At 40.7% G+C, this 11,285-nt stretch overlaps 1 long non-coding RNA gene across 1 annotated transcript; it reads right to left on the minus strand.

The window, feature by feature from the left end:
- Positions 1-897: 897 nt before the first annotated feature.
- LOC110144428 (uncharacterized) lies at positions 898-11,030 on the minus strand. The gene is made up of 3 exons (XR_011490906.1): positions 10,953-11,030; positions 2,170-2,280; positions 898-1,106 (listed from the first exon to the last, which is right to left on the minus strand). It is a non-coding gene; the product is annotated as an uncharacterized lncRNA (long non-coding RNA).
- Between the last annotated feature and the right edge of the window lie 255 nt (positions 11,031-11,285).

An 11,285-nucleotide genomic window follows, 5' to 3' on the forward strand; every position in this document is an offset into this window, starting at 1 on the left:
CTTCTCTTAACCTCTTGTTTCTGAATTTCTGCTTCTCTGTTCATTTGTGGTCATCTGAATTCTAGATTTCTGTCCATTGATAAAAAGTGTGCGCTTTGTCAGACTCAGGTTGCTTCCCACTGTATATCTAAGTTTTATTAAGACTGGATGACACCATTGTTAACAGTATACAAGCCACATCCTCACAAGTAAGAACACTGCTGCCTGCCTCCTACTATATCATGACTAATATCTGGGTAGAAACATCCCTCAATGCAAAGCTGACCTCACAGCAATTTGTGTCTTTCCATGCCTCTAAGCAAAGGAACCCAAGAAGATGGATATTTAAGAAGTACAAGGGTAGGCAAAGGCTTTTGCTTATTGCAACTTTAATCACTCCTATTCCCTCCCAAAGAATCCTTAGCAATTGAGAACCAACTTCAGAAATAAATCATAGCATTTTCCAGGTAAAATCAATACTGAGAGACTTGAATCTAGTATCCTGTTGAATATAAACTACCTCATCACACTGGTGGGAAATGCTTAGTTGAAGCCAGTGAGAGGTATATAAAATGCAATGGCACCTTTGATATGAACAGATGATATAACTCTAGTCATTTTGCATTTATGATTCTGGATTTGGAAAGCCAAAGGGAACTGCCTTCTAGGGCCTGAAGGAAGTGTTTGTTGTGAACACAGAGCAAGTGTTATCCTCTGTGGATCATATATAAGTTTAATTCTAGACACTGGGGAAATGTTATTGTAAAGTCAAATTTAACAGGTTTGATAGGAAAAATACATCAGAGATCAATGTGTATTTTTACATGTTTATTTTTCTCCAGATTTTTTCCAAGTAGTTTCATTCCCCTCTGATGAACTCTTTTCCCAATTACTTAAACAGAATTTATTAGTCTGGAGTTTGATGAAGCATGTTTGAGGAATGATAAAGATGTTGTTAGTTACTGGCTGCCTCTTAGTCCTGAAAACCCTCTATAGAGGAGAGTGTGTTTGCTGGATGCAGGTACTATTATGGTTTTGCATAGCTGGTACAAGGAAGGTCTTATGTCTGCAAAATGTACAGGTACAGCGGTAAAGAGAACGGGGTCATGTTTCTAACTAGGTAGAGCCTGGAGAGAAAAAAACACATGAGATTCCTCAAGGCAAGCACTGCATCTTCAGTCCTGCATTGTCACCCATCAGAACATGCCTAGTCTTGAGAGCATATTCTTCAGATATCTGTATCTGAGCACATTTGATGGACTAGTGGGCAAGGTGCCAGAAGCCAACTTTCAAGGGGATTTTATGGTTTTGACTTTTTGGTTTTTGCCCAGAGAATTCTGGGAAATAAGTGGAATAGGAAGATCAGATAATATTTACCTAAGATCCTGGACCCCAGCCTCGTCCACTCATGTATCTGAGCCCTGATAAGAGAAGCTTATAGTCCTCATTTCTTAAGGTACTCAGTAAGGGGATGGAACCCAGGTGAGAAGAAGGTTCAGTGTGTGGGGGAGATGGCCTCATATCCGTTTCTATGAGTGGCTTTGACGTGGCAAGGACAACAGTGCCAGCATGGCTCAGCAGGGCAATGGGGACCACACCTAAATCAGAGGCACCCTGATCACGGTATGCTGGCCCTGTTAGCAACGGGGGTCACGAGGCGTTGTTCTTTCATAGCCAGCAATCATCAAGCATAAATCAGAGCAGATTGCCATGAGTTCAGGACACAGAATTTCCAAGGCAGGGAGAATATCATAAGCACAGATAAAGAGGCATGAAATTATATGATATATTTGTGAAAAGGTAACTATTCCACGACTGTTTAAACATCAAGTTTGTAGGGAAGAGAAGTGATGAGAACTAAATTTGGAAATGGAGTTTGAGGACTGTATCAGTTGTTTTCCTGGTTGTAAGCAAGAGACATTATGACTAGCTAACTGATGCCCCAAAAGGACACATAGGATTAAACAGATTTGAAATAGGCAGCAGAATCTCCTAAAGACCTAGAAAAATGAGGCACAGAAAATAGACAAGAAAAAATGGATGCTAAGCAGCAGCCCCCACACACACCGCCAATTATCCCAAAAGTCATCCCCCAAATTAGTCCTAAGATGACACCACTGTCCCCATAGCTTCTCCCACAGACTCTGCGAATGCTGGACCCTGGAGGCTGGATCCCATTAGATGCCTTACCATTGCTGCTCCAAAAAACCACTGTTGCAGCTGCTGACCCATGATGAGTGTGGAACCTTCAGTGCCGCTCCAAGTCACTCACTTCCAGTTCAGAGTCAGGGATGGGCATACCTGAGGGGCAAGGTCAGTTTACATGCCTGATACAAGAGAGACTGGTACTTTGGGAATCATCTTCAAACAAGACTCAGATGGTGAATAATTACCTAAATGTTATAAAACATTGGCAATTAATTATTTAGGCAATGGAGGATACTGCTGCTGATGACAAAAATGATGAGGGGAATAATAATAATTGGGATCATTACCATTTAATTAATACCTATATTATGCTTACCCTTACAACTTGATGAAGGACATTATTATTCTCATTTTACAGATAACATTCTTAGAGAAGTCAATCATGTAAGGTACTCAAAGGGGGAGTGGAGTGGCCTGATAAATATGCTTTAAAAATATAGGATTATTAAAAAAATTTTAAAATAAAAAATATAGGATTATGAGGGTAGAAATTATATTAATAGTCAGAGAGCCCTATCAGAGGATGAGAGCCTAAACAGAGGCAAGGAGGAAGGATTAGAGCAGTTGTTCTGGAACTTCAGTGCCAGGTGCATATCAGCATCACTGGGAGGGCTTGTGAAACCACAGGTTGCTGGGCTCTATCCCCAGAGCTCCTTGATTCAGCAGGTCTGGCTGGGATCCATGAATTTGTGGCACTTATCAGTTCTAAGTTGATGATGCTGTTGCTGGTTCAAGGGTCATATTTTAAATTGAATGAACTAAGTGGATCTAAATTAAATGGATTAAAGAACTGTTTCCCAAACCTCAGTGGTATATGGACCACTTTTAGTGAAATACATTATTGAGACCTCCCCTCTGTTTTTACTACAATAGCACTTAAAAATATACAGATATAAAATTAGGGATAAACTCATTACATATATAGCTCACATACAACAGTAAAACCTAAACCACATTTAAATTAAATACAAGCAAAAGTATGAAATTAATAAAATTTAAATTAACATTAACTTTAAAGTGACATATATTGTTCTTCTGAAATTAAAGGACTATTGTTGCATTTAAGAAGAAAAAACAAATAACCTCAAAACAAATCTTGCTTTTAATCTGTTTTTGTAATACTTGTATAAGGAATGGCTATTTGCATAAGTATATTCTACAAAATGGTATTAATAACATTCAGACTCTGTTTCCAACCTTATACTTAATCACAGTAAGCACTATCACAGTGGCAGTTTTAGAATGATGTTTCCTAGCAGCTAGTTTCTTGTGCATTCTACGAGAATTGTAGCGTTACTGAAATCTGGATTAAATGGTTACCTAGTGCGTCTAACACTGAACCTGGGGACCTGAAAATTTCTCATTACATATTTACTACTATACTTTTGCTGCTAGTGATCTGTTTCAAGTTGATATGTGCCATGGCCTGATCCATTACAAATCTTGAATTCACAATACCGATAAGGAATAAATGGCAAGACACACGTGTCATCAGCCCTTTTAATTCAGCATTTCTTACCACCATGTGTTGTATGATGATTTGATTCTACTTTTGCAATTCTCTTTTCAAATTAATGCAAAACTTTTATCATATATTATATAGCATCTGACTTCATTTGAATTCTGCAGAAGCAATCCCTAAGACAAGGAACCTAATCAATGGAATGCATTAGGAAGCACTCTCAGGAAAGACTAGTAGGGGAATGAGAAATAAGAGTGGCATAGAAGGAAGCCAGGTGAGGGCCTGATGCCAGGGAAAGTCCTTGCAGAGGGTAACTTTCATTTAATCCTGCGAGGGAAATCCAGAAACAAGTAGGTCACACCCAGAGTTCTGACTAGGGAGAGGGGGACTAAATATTTATTCTCATGCACTCAGTACACCCATCACTCATTGGATAAAAGATGTCCCAAGAGAGTCATAAATTACCAAGCACTTCAGGAAAGCGGGCTCTGGCAACCTGAGGGCAACCCTCAGACAGATAGACAAGTGCTGACTGTGGGGTGTAAAGCAGGCTATGAATCAGTGCATGAAAATGATGATCGTATTGACAGGATATGGATGGAGCCCTGAGAGACTGTCCCCAGAGCCTGAAATAGGCATGCCTTGCTTATTCATTTTCTTCAGGTCCCTGCTAAATGTCACCTTCCCAGTGAGTGCTTCCCCATCAACCCTATTAAAACAGCATCTCCCCCATAATTCTCTGTCACCTTACATTGGTATTTTTGCATTTTCCCACTTATCAGCAAATTATATATGTACTGTTTATATTAATACATGTATGTGTTTTGTGCATGTACCCTCACACTAGAATTTAAGTTGCATAAAGACAAGGACTTCTTGTTTATTGCTACATGCCCAGCAGTAAGAACAGCTTCCAGACACATAGTAGACACTCAATAAATATTTACCGAATAAGTACATGAATAAATTAATTAAGCTGGAGAGTTAGGCAAGACCCGCTTGGCCTGTGGTCCAAGAAAGGTTATTCTTAAAACAAATCAATTGTAAGCAGGCAGGCTGATGTGATCAGATTCATCTCTTAAAAACTCGTACTGATTGGAGGAGAAAATATGAGATGCAGAGCAATAGACAAGTGCTCGGACTTGGTGCACTGGGAAGACCCGGAGGGATAGGGCGGAGAGAGAGGTGGGAGGGGGGACCGGGATGGGGAATACATGTAAATCCATGGCTGATTCATGTCAATGTATGACAAAAACCATTGCAATGATGTAAAGTAATTAGCCTCCAACTAATAAAAATAAATGAAAAGAAAAAAGGTGATGGTGATAATCATGGAGAAAGATGATACTGGCTTGGACTTGAATCACAACAGTGGAGATAAAGAGATGTAAACATACTTGAGAATTACTTAAGAGGTGAAATCAGCTGTGAATATTAGATATTGATGGATAAGGAAAAGGAGTATCATGGATATTACCACAGAACAAGATAGATAGGAAACACTGGAAATAATCATATTTTACATAGATAATGATGAGACTATTCCGGACATGTTTTAAATGGAGGCATCAAGGAGGCATATGGACATTAATGTCTGCAGCTCAGAGGAGAAATCTGAGCTTGTGATGGAAGTTTATAAGCCACCTAGCTATAGATTGTTATTAAAACCTTGGACATAGATGGAATTGCTTAGGAAAAGAATAACTTATAATAACAACTTATGATCGGTTAAGGACACTATTAAAAGAATTTAAAAAAACAGGTCACAGAAGTGGAGAAAACATTTGCAAATTACATATCAGACAAAAGACATATCAAGAATAGTTAAAGAACTCTCAAAACTCAAAAATAAAACATTCAATTTGTTCAATGGTCAAAAGATTTGAAGAGACACTTCACCAAAAATTTTTTCATATGGCAAATAAGCATACTAAAAGATGTTTAACATCACTAGTCATTATGGGAGTTCAAATTAGGTCCACAATGAAATACCATATTTATTATAAGATTAAAATTTTTCAAATATTCATAATATCAAATGATGGCAAGAATGCAGACCAATAGGAATTCTCATACTTTGCTGCTGGGAATGTGAAATCTTTCAGTCAACCGTAGAGAACAATTTGGTTATTTCTTATGAAGTTAAATACACATTTTATGTGACCCAGTAACTCCACCTCCAGATATTCATTCTAGAGAAACAAAACTTGCATTCACTGAAAAACCTAAACAAAAAAATATATGTAGCATCATTATTCAGAAATGCCAAAAACTGGAAACAATCCAAATGTTTTTCAGTTGGTAAGTGGATAAACCAACATTCACACATGGACTACTATTCAGCTACTTTTGCATTGATTAAAATGGTTCTTATTAGCTTCTGGTTAGCAGGGACTCAAAGTATCTAACAAAATGCAGTTATTCTGACACCCTCCAATCATCCATGAAAATAACCTTCCACCATCCGAGAAGATGCCTTTAAAGTTTGGGGCATCTTTTGCTTTTTTTTTTTTTTTTGCTTATTATTGCTGTTGTTTTTGTTCTCCATTTAAGTCCAAGAAAATCATGTGACCACAAACAACTCAATTATCTCAAAATACATGCACTGGGGTCAACACCTGTAAAGTGTTAGAACAAAACAAGTTTCAGTTCAGTTTAGTCACTCAGTTGTGTCCGACTCTTTGCGACCCCATGAATTGCAGCACACCAGGCCTCCTTGTCCATCACCAAATCCCGGAGTTCACCCAAACTCATGTCCATTGAGTTGGTGATGCCATCCAACCATCTTATCCTCTGTTGTCCTCTTCTCCTCCTGCCCTCAATCTTTCCCAGCATCAGGGTCTTTTCCAATGAGTCAGTGCTTAGCATCAGGTGGCCAAAGTATTGGAGTTTCAGCTTCAACATAAGTCCTTCCAATGAACACCCAGGACTGATCTCCTTTAGGATGGACTGGTTGGATCTCCTTGCAGTCCAAGGGACTCTCAAGAGTCTTCTCCAACACCAAGTTTAATCAGAATATAAAATAAGGCCAGTGTGTATAACACTAGTATATATAACTAGTGAAACCAGTCCGACTAATTGACCAGTCCCCACAGCCTGTATCTGGATATATCAATTGGTCTCTTCTGATGCTGCAGTTTCTCCTTGTTTTTCTCTGCTCCTGTCACACCCTATCATTTTTCTTTCATCTCTTGGCTATGTTGCATGATCCTGCTGCATAGATGCTCAGTTTGCTCTGGCCTCTCAGGATAAACCTGCTTCTCCACACTGCAGCCACCTAACCTGCTCCAGTCCTGCCTTGGACTTGGCACCAGTTCAGCCCTTTGTAACTTGACAAGCACTGCCTGTTGGCCTTGAACTCTGTAGAAAAGAATCAGACCAGACCCACCCAGAGAGAGTGGCCTTGGAATATGACTAAGAAAGAAAACTGGATTTCCCAAGGACAAGAATAAATTCATTCTAAGAAATTAAGAGAGCTTATGCAGATATTCCATGATAAAAGTGAGAGGCGAGAGGAAAATCTGTGTAGTCTAAATAGCAAAGCACAGCATCAGTGTTTGGGGGCACTGCTGCACCAGAAGGAAAACTGAATGTTCAGACCTGCATGCTCCAGCCTCAGCTTCAGTCAGCATATCTAATAATGTTTCAAAGTTCAGCCTTCCTGTGCAGAGACATCAGTTAAATAATGAACTTTCAATACCAGCACAGAATGTCATCAGGCGAACAGACACTTCTGCCATTTTCTCCTGCACGTGCTAAATAAATCCATTTGGTATTGATCTCCGCAGCTAAGTTTGCAGCCTTAATGCAATTCTTACCGTCAAAGCAGAGTAAACAGATAGTTCCTGGAAGAAGCTAAACATGTTATCTTTTACTCATCAGATGAGGCCTCTATAGATTACGAGGCAACCTGATCCCTTGGGTGTCTCATTACAAAAGTTCCCAGGGTGGAGGGTCACCTTGTCCAGCTGGAGCTATTAATACAGGGTCTGAATAGCAATGGCAGTATAAGAAACTAAGAAAATAAAGGTTTCTCAGAATACAGTCTTAAGTTCTGCAGACTTCTGATTCATGATCACTGCTGCTACACAAAGATAACAAGAAGGGAACCCCCGCTCAGAGTTCTGGCATTTAACCCCGGTGATCTGGCTCGACGATATTCTATGTGACAACACCCCCTTGTGGACACATTGTGGCCAATCCAATGGCTGGAGTTATGGTTTGGGGATAAGTTCCATGTACTATAACCGCCAGCTTTACTTGTCTCCAGGTCATTTCAAACACTGTCCCCTGCACCAGGAACACTCCTGGGTTCTATGCCCTGCTCCCTTCGACTTGAGAAGGAAGGGTCTGTTTCTAGCTTCATGCTTAGAGCAATAGTTGTCAAATGGTGTAACAGCACCAAGATCACCTAGGGACTTGCTAGAAATGCAAACTCATGGACCACAAACCAGACCCATTGAATCAGAAAATCAGTAAGGTATACCCCCAGATATCTGTGTTTTAGTAAACCGTCCAGGTGATTCTGATTAACTGTAAAGTTTGAGAACCACTGCTTTTAGGGCCCTAGTCTGCTCCGCTCCTAGCAGTGCCCCTTTCCATGAACAGGAATCCTAGAGTCATGCCTTTTCTTGAAGACCTCACTCCTGGGACCTGGGATCCCAGAATTCCTGTCCAAGTGGCCTCAAGCTTGCTTCCGGTGTCTGTCTTCTCTGATTCTGTCCCAAGCGTTGGGCTGGTCACAGGCCTGTGCATCTCCAAGTCTGGGAGTTGGTCAGGAGGGAGTTGGGCAAGGGGGGATCATGTGGAGGTATCATGGATGGAGTTATCCATGGAGTTATCCACACAAGGCCCCTCATGGTGCTGAAGGTTCTGTGGATGGGAAGCAAAAGAAGTCTGTCTGTGACCAAGGAGGGGCCAGGGGTCAGCTGCCCTGTGTACCCCATTTCAACACAAACCTCAGAGTCTGAGAATTAGGATTTTGGACTCAGCCTTCAGGTTGTTAGGAAGGTACATTTTTCAATGAAGGGAAGATAAAACTTAGTTGATTACCTAGTGTGTTAGTTTGATTTAAACATTCACATATTCAGACCTATGACACACAAACTTCTATTTGTATGCCTTCTCAGTTCCAGAAAAAGATGAAGTTTTATCTGCTTAATTTTGCAGACTCAGCCCCAAAATATCTTTTCTTGACGATTTCCCTGATCCCCTAATTCATGCTCTTATTAGAGTCTGCTGACTTGTGCCTTCATAGTTCCCTGTAATTCCTTGCCTTATACCTCATGAACTGTATTATCAGCTCTTGTTTAATAATATGCTTTCCCCATTAATAAACTCTGAGATCCAAGAGGCTTTGTGTATATAAACTAGTGTATAGCATAGTGCCTGGCTTACAATTTGCCCAGTAAATAAATAATGAAGGAGTTAATCATAATAATAAATAGCAAACTTATATAGCCCTCATTATTTGACAGTATTCTAAGCAATTTTAATATATTAATTCATTTAATCCTCGCAATAACCCTATGAGACAGGTAATACCATTATCATCGCTTTAAAAATAAAGCAATAAGTCCAGGGAGACTAAGAAACTTCCCATGGTCACACAGGAGCAAAATCAAGATTCAGATCTGCAGACTGAGTTTTCTAAACTCCACGTGAGTGAATGAATGGAAGAGGAGCCAAAAGATACTATAAGGAGTATTTCAAGTAATACTGAGTGTTTAAAAACAGACAAGCCAGGAAAGTTCCTGGTAGCCTAGTGGGTTAGACCTCATGCTTTCACTGCAGTGCCCCAGATTCAATCCCTGGTCAGGCAACTGAGACCCTCTAAGTTACATGGCTGGGGAAAAAAAAAAAAAGCAAGCCAAATTTATCATCAAAAACAGGAAACAAACTCAAAATATTAAAAGTTACAAATAGAGTGATCCAGGGATAAGCTAAGAGGCCAAGACTAGATAAAGTCTTAAAGCCTGGTGTTCTTTTTCATTGACTTCCAGTCACATGGCTAAAGATCAACCGGGTTTAGGAACAGAATTAGGACAAGCTGTTTAAATATTCCAAGTTGCCTGTGGGCTGACATCTAAATTTTTAATGGAGTTCTACAACCTCCTGATGCTGGGGAATGTCAACTTTAATTTCATATTCATACTCTAGGGATGGAGGCTATTTGGTAACAAAATATCTCTGGTTAACATACTATCATGACCAAAGCACCAATAGAAACCATGATGAGATATGGAGTAGGAAAGTACCCAACATAGCAGAAAGCAGAACACAGCTCTCCTGTTCAGAACAGGGAACTCTACTCAACATCCTGTAATAACTTACATGAGAAAAAGATCTGAAAAAAATAGATGTATGTATGTATTGATACAACTGAATCACTTTGCTATATCCCCGAAACTAACACAGCATTGTAAATCAACTACATTCCAATATCCAAGAAAACTAAAAACAAAACAGCACAGCTTGCCTCTTGCACACAGTGGCATAGTCCAATCTGACTTTTCTAAACAAGGCCATTTCTTACGCCCCTAGCAGCTATGGACTCTTTAGAGACCCAAGGTGTCTGGGACACCATATCTCATAGTGATGGAACGGCAGACAGCAGAGTCACACTGATGAAGTTGCAATCCTGACTCGACAGCTACCCAGTGGCTGTAGGCACATGAGTTAAAGATTCTGAGCTTCAGTTTGCACATTTTATTACAGTGTGGATAATATCTACTCTTGAGTGGAGTTGTTATGAAGATACAATTGGAAGATTCATGCATTCAGCAAATATCAAATGATGGTCAACTATATTCTCACTATTCTAATCTGTGAATAGTGGCTCAACAAAGAAGATATGCCTTATGTCTGCCGGGTCTGGTTCACCAAAAGCAACCATTAATTCTGACACAAAAAGAGACCTCCTCGAGAGATTTATCCCTCCCTTCTCTGACTATCCCACATCACATTATAAGGAACTTCCAGGAAGTGCAACATGAAACAGAGGGATGAGGGGAATCACTATGTGCCTGGGTAAGAGCAAGAAAGGTCCTCCAGAAGAGCCTAAGGCAGTGAAACCTCGAAGAGCCAAGATCACTGTTAAGAGGGCCAAGGCCTCACTTAGGCAACAGGCCTGCATCAGGCCCAAGGGGACGGTGAGAGTGGGAATGAGGGTGCTGGGCTGCATCCCACAGGCCTACACGCTGTGTGTTTGCCCAGCCCTGCATGCGCCCAGCTTTAAGAGCAAGGACAGAGCCTGAAGTGAGAACAGAGACGTCAGCAGTTTAATGGATATGGGACCTCATACCTCTGAAGCAAGGTCCTGGAGCGACACCACCCCACTGGGTGAGGCAGAGAGATGTCAGTGGGCCGGACAAGGCAGCAGTCTTCCGTGGGGGTGAGTTTGGGGGTTGCCAGTCATAGGGGAATCACATCTGGTTGGCTCATTAGTTACCAGGGAAACCAGGAGAGGGGGACACGCCCTTCACCACCCCAGGTAGAACAATCGCTAGCTGCAGTCTGGGGCAAGTATGAAGGAAGGTCTGTCTGTGAGCGGGGTGTAGGTGAAGCAGGAACTGGTCCAGAAGAGGGTGTACAAACAGCAATAGAATATCCGTTGCCAGTGGCCTGACCATACAGA

This window comes from Odocoileus virginianus, chromosome 13, assembly GCF_023699985.2.
Source record: "Odocoileus virginianus isolate 20LAN1187 ecotype Illinois chromosome 13, Ovbor_1.2, whole genome shotgun sequence".
Taxonomy (NCBI): domain Eukaryota; kingdom Metazoa; phylum Chordata; class Mammalia; order Artiodactyla; family Cervidae; genus Odocoileus; species Odocoileus virginianus.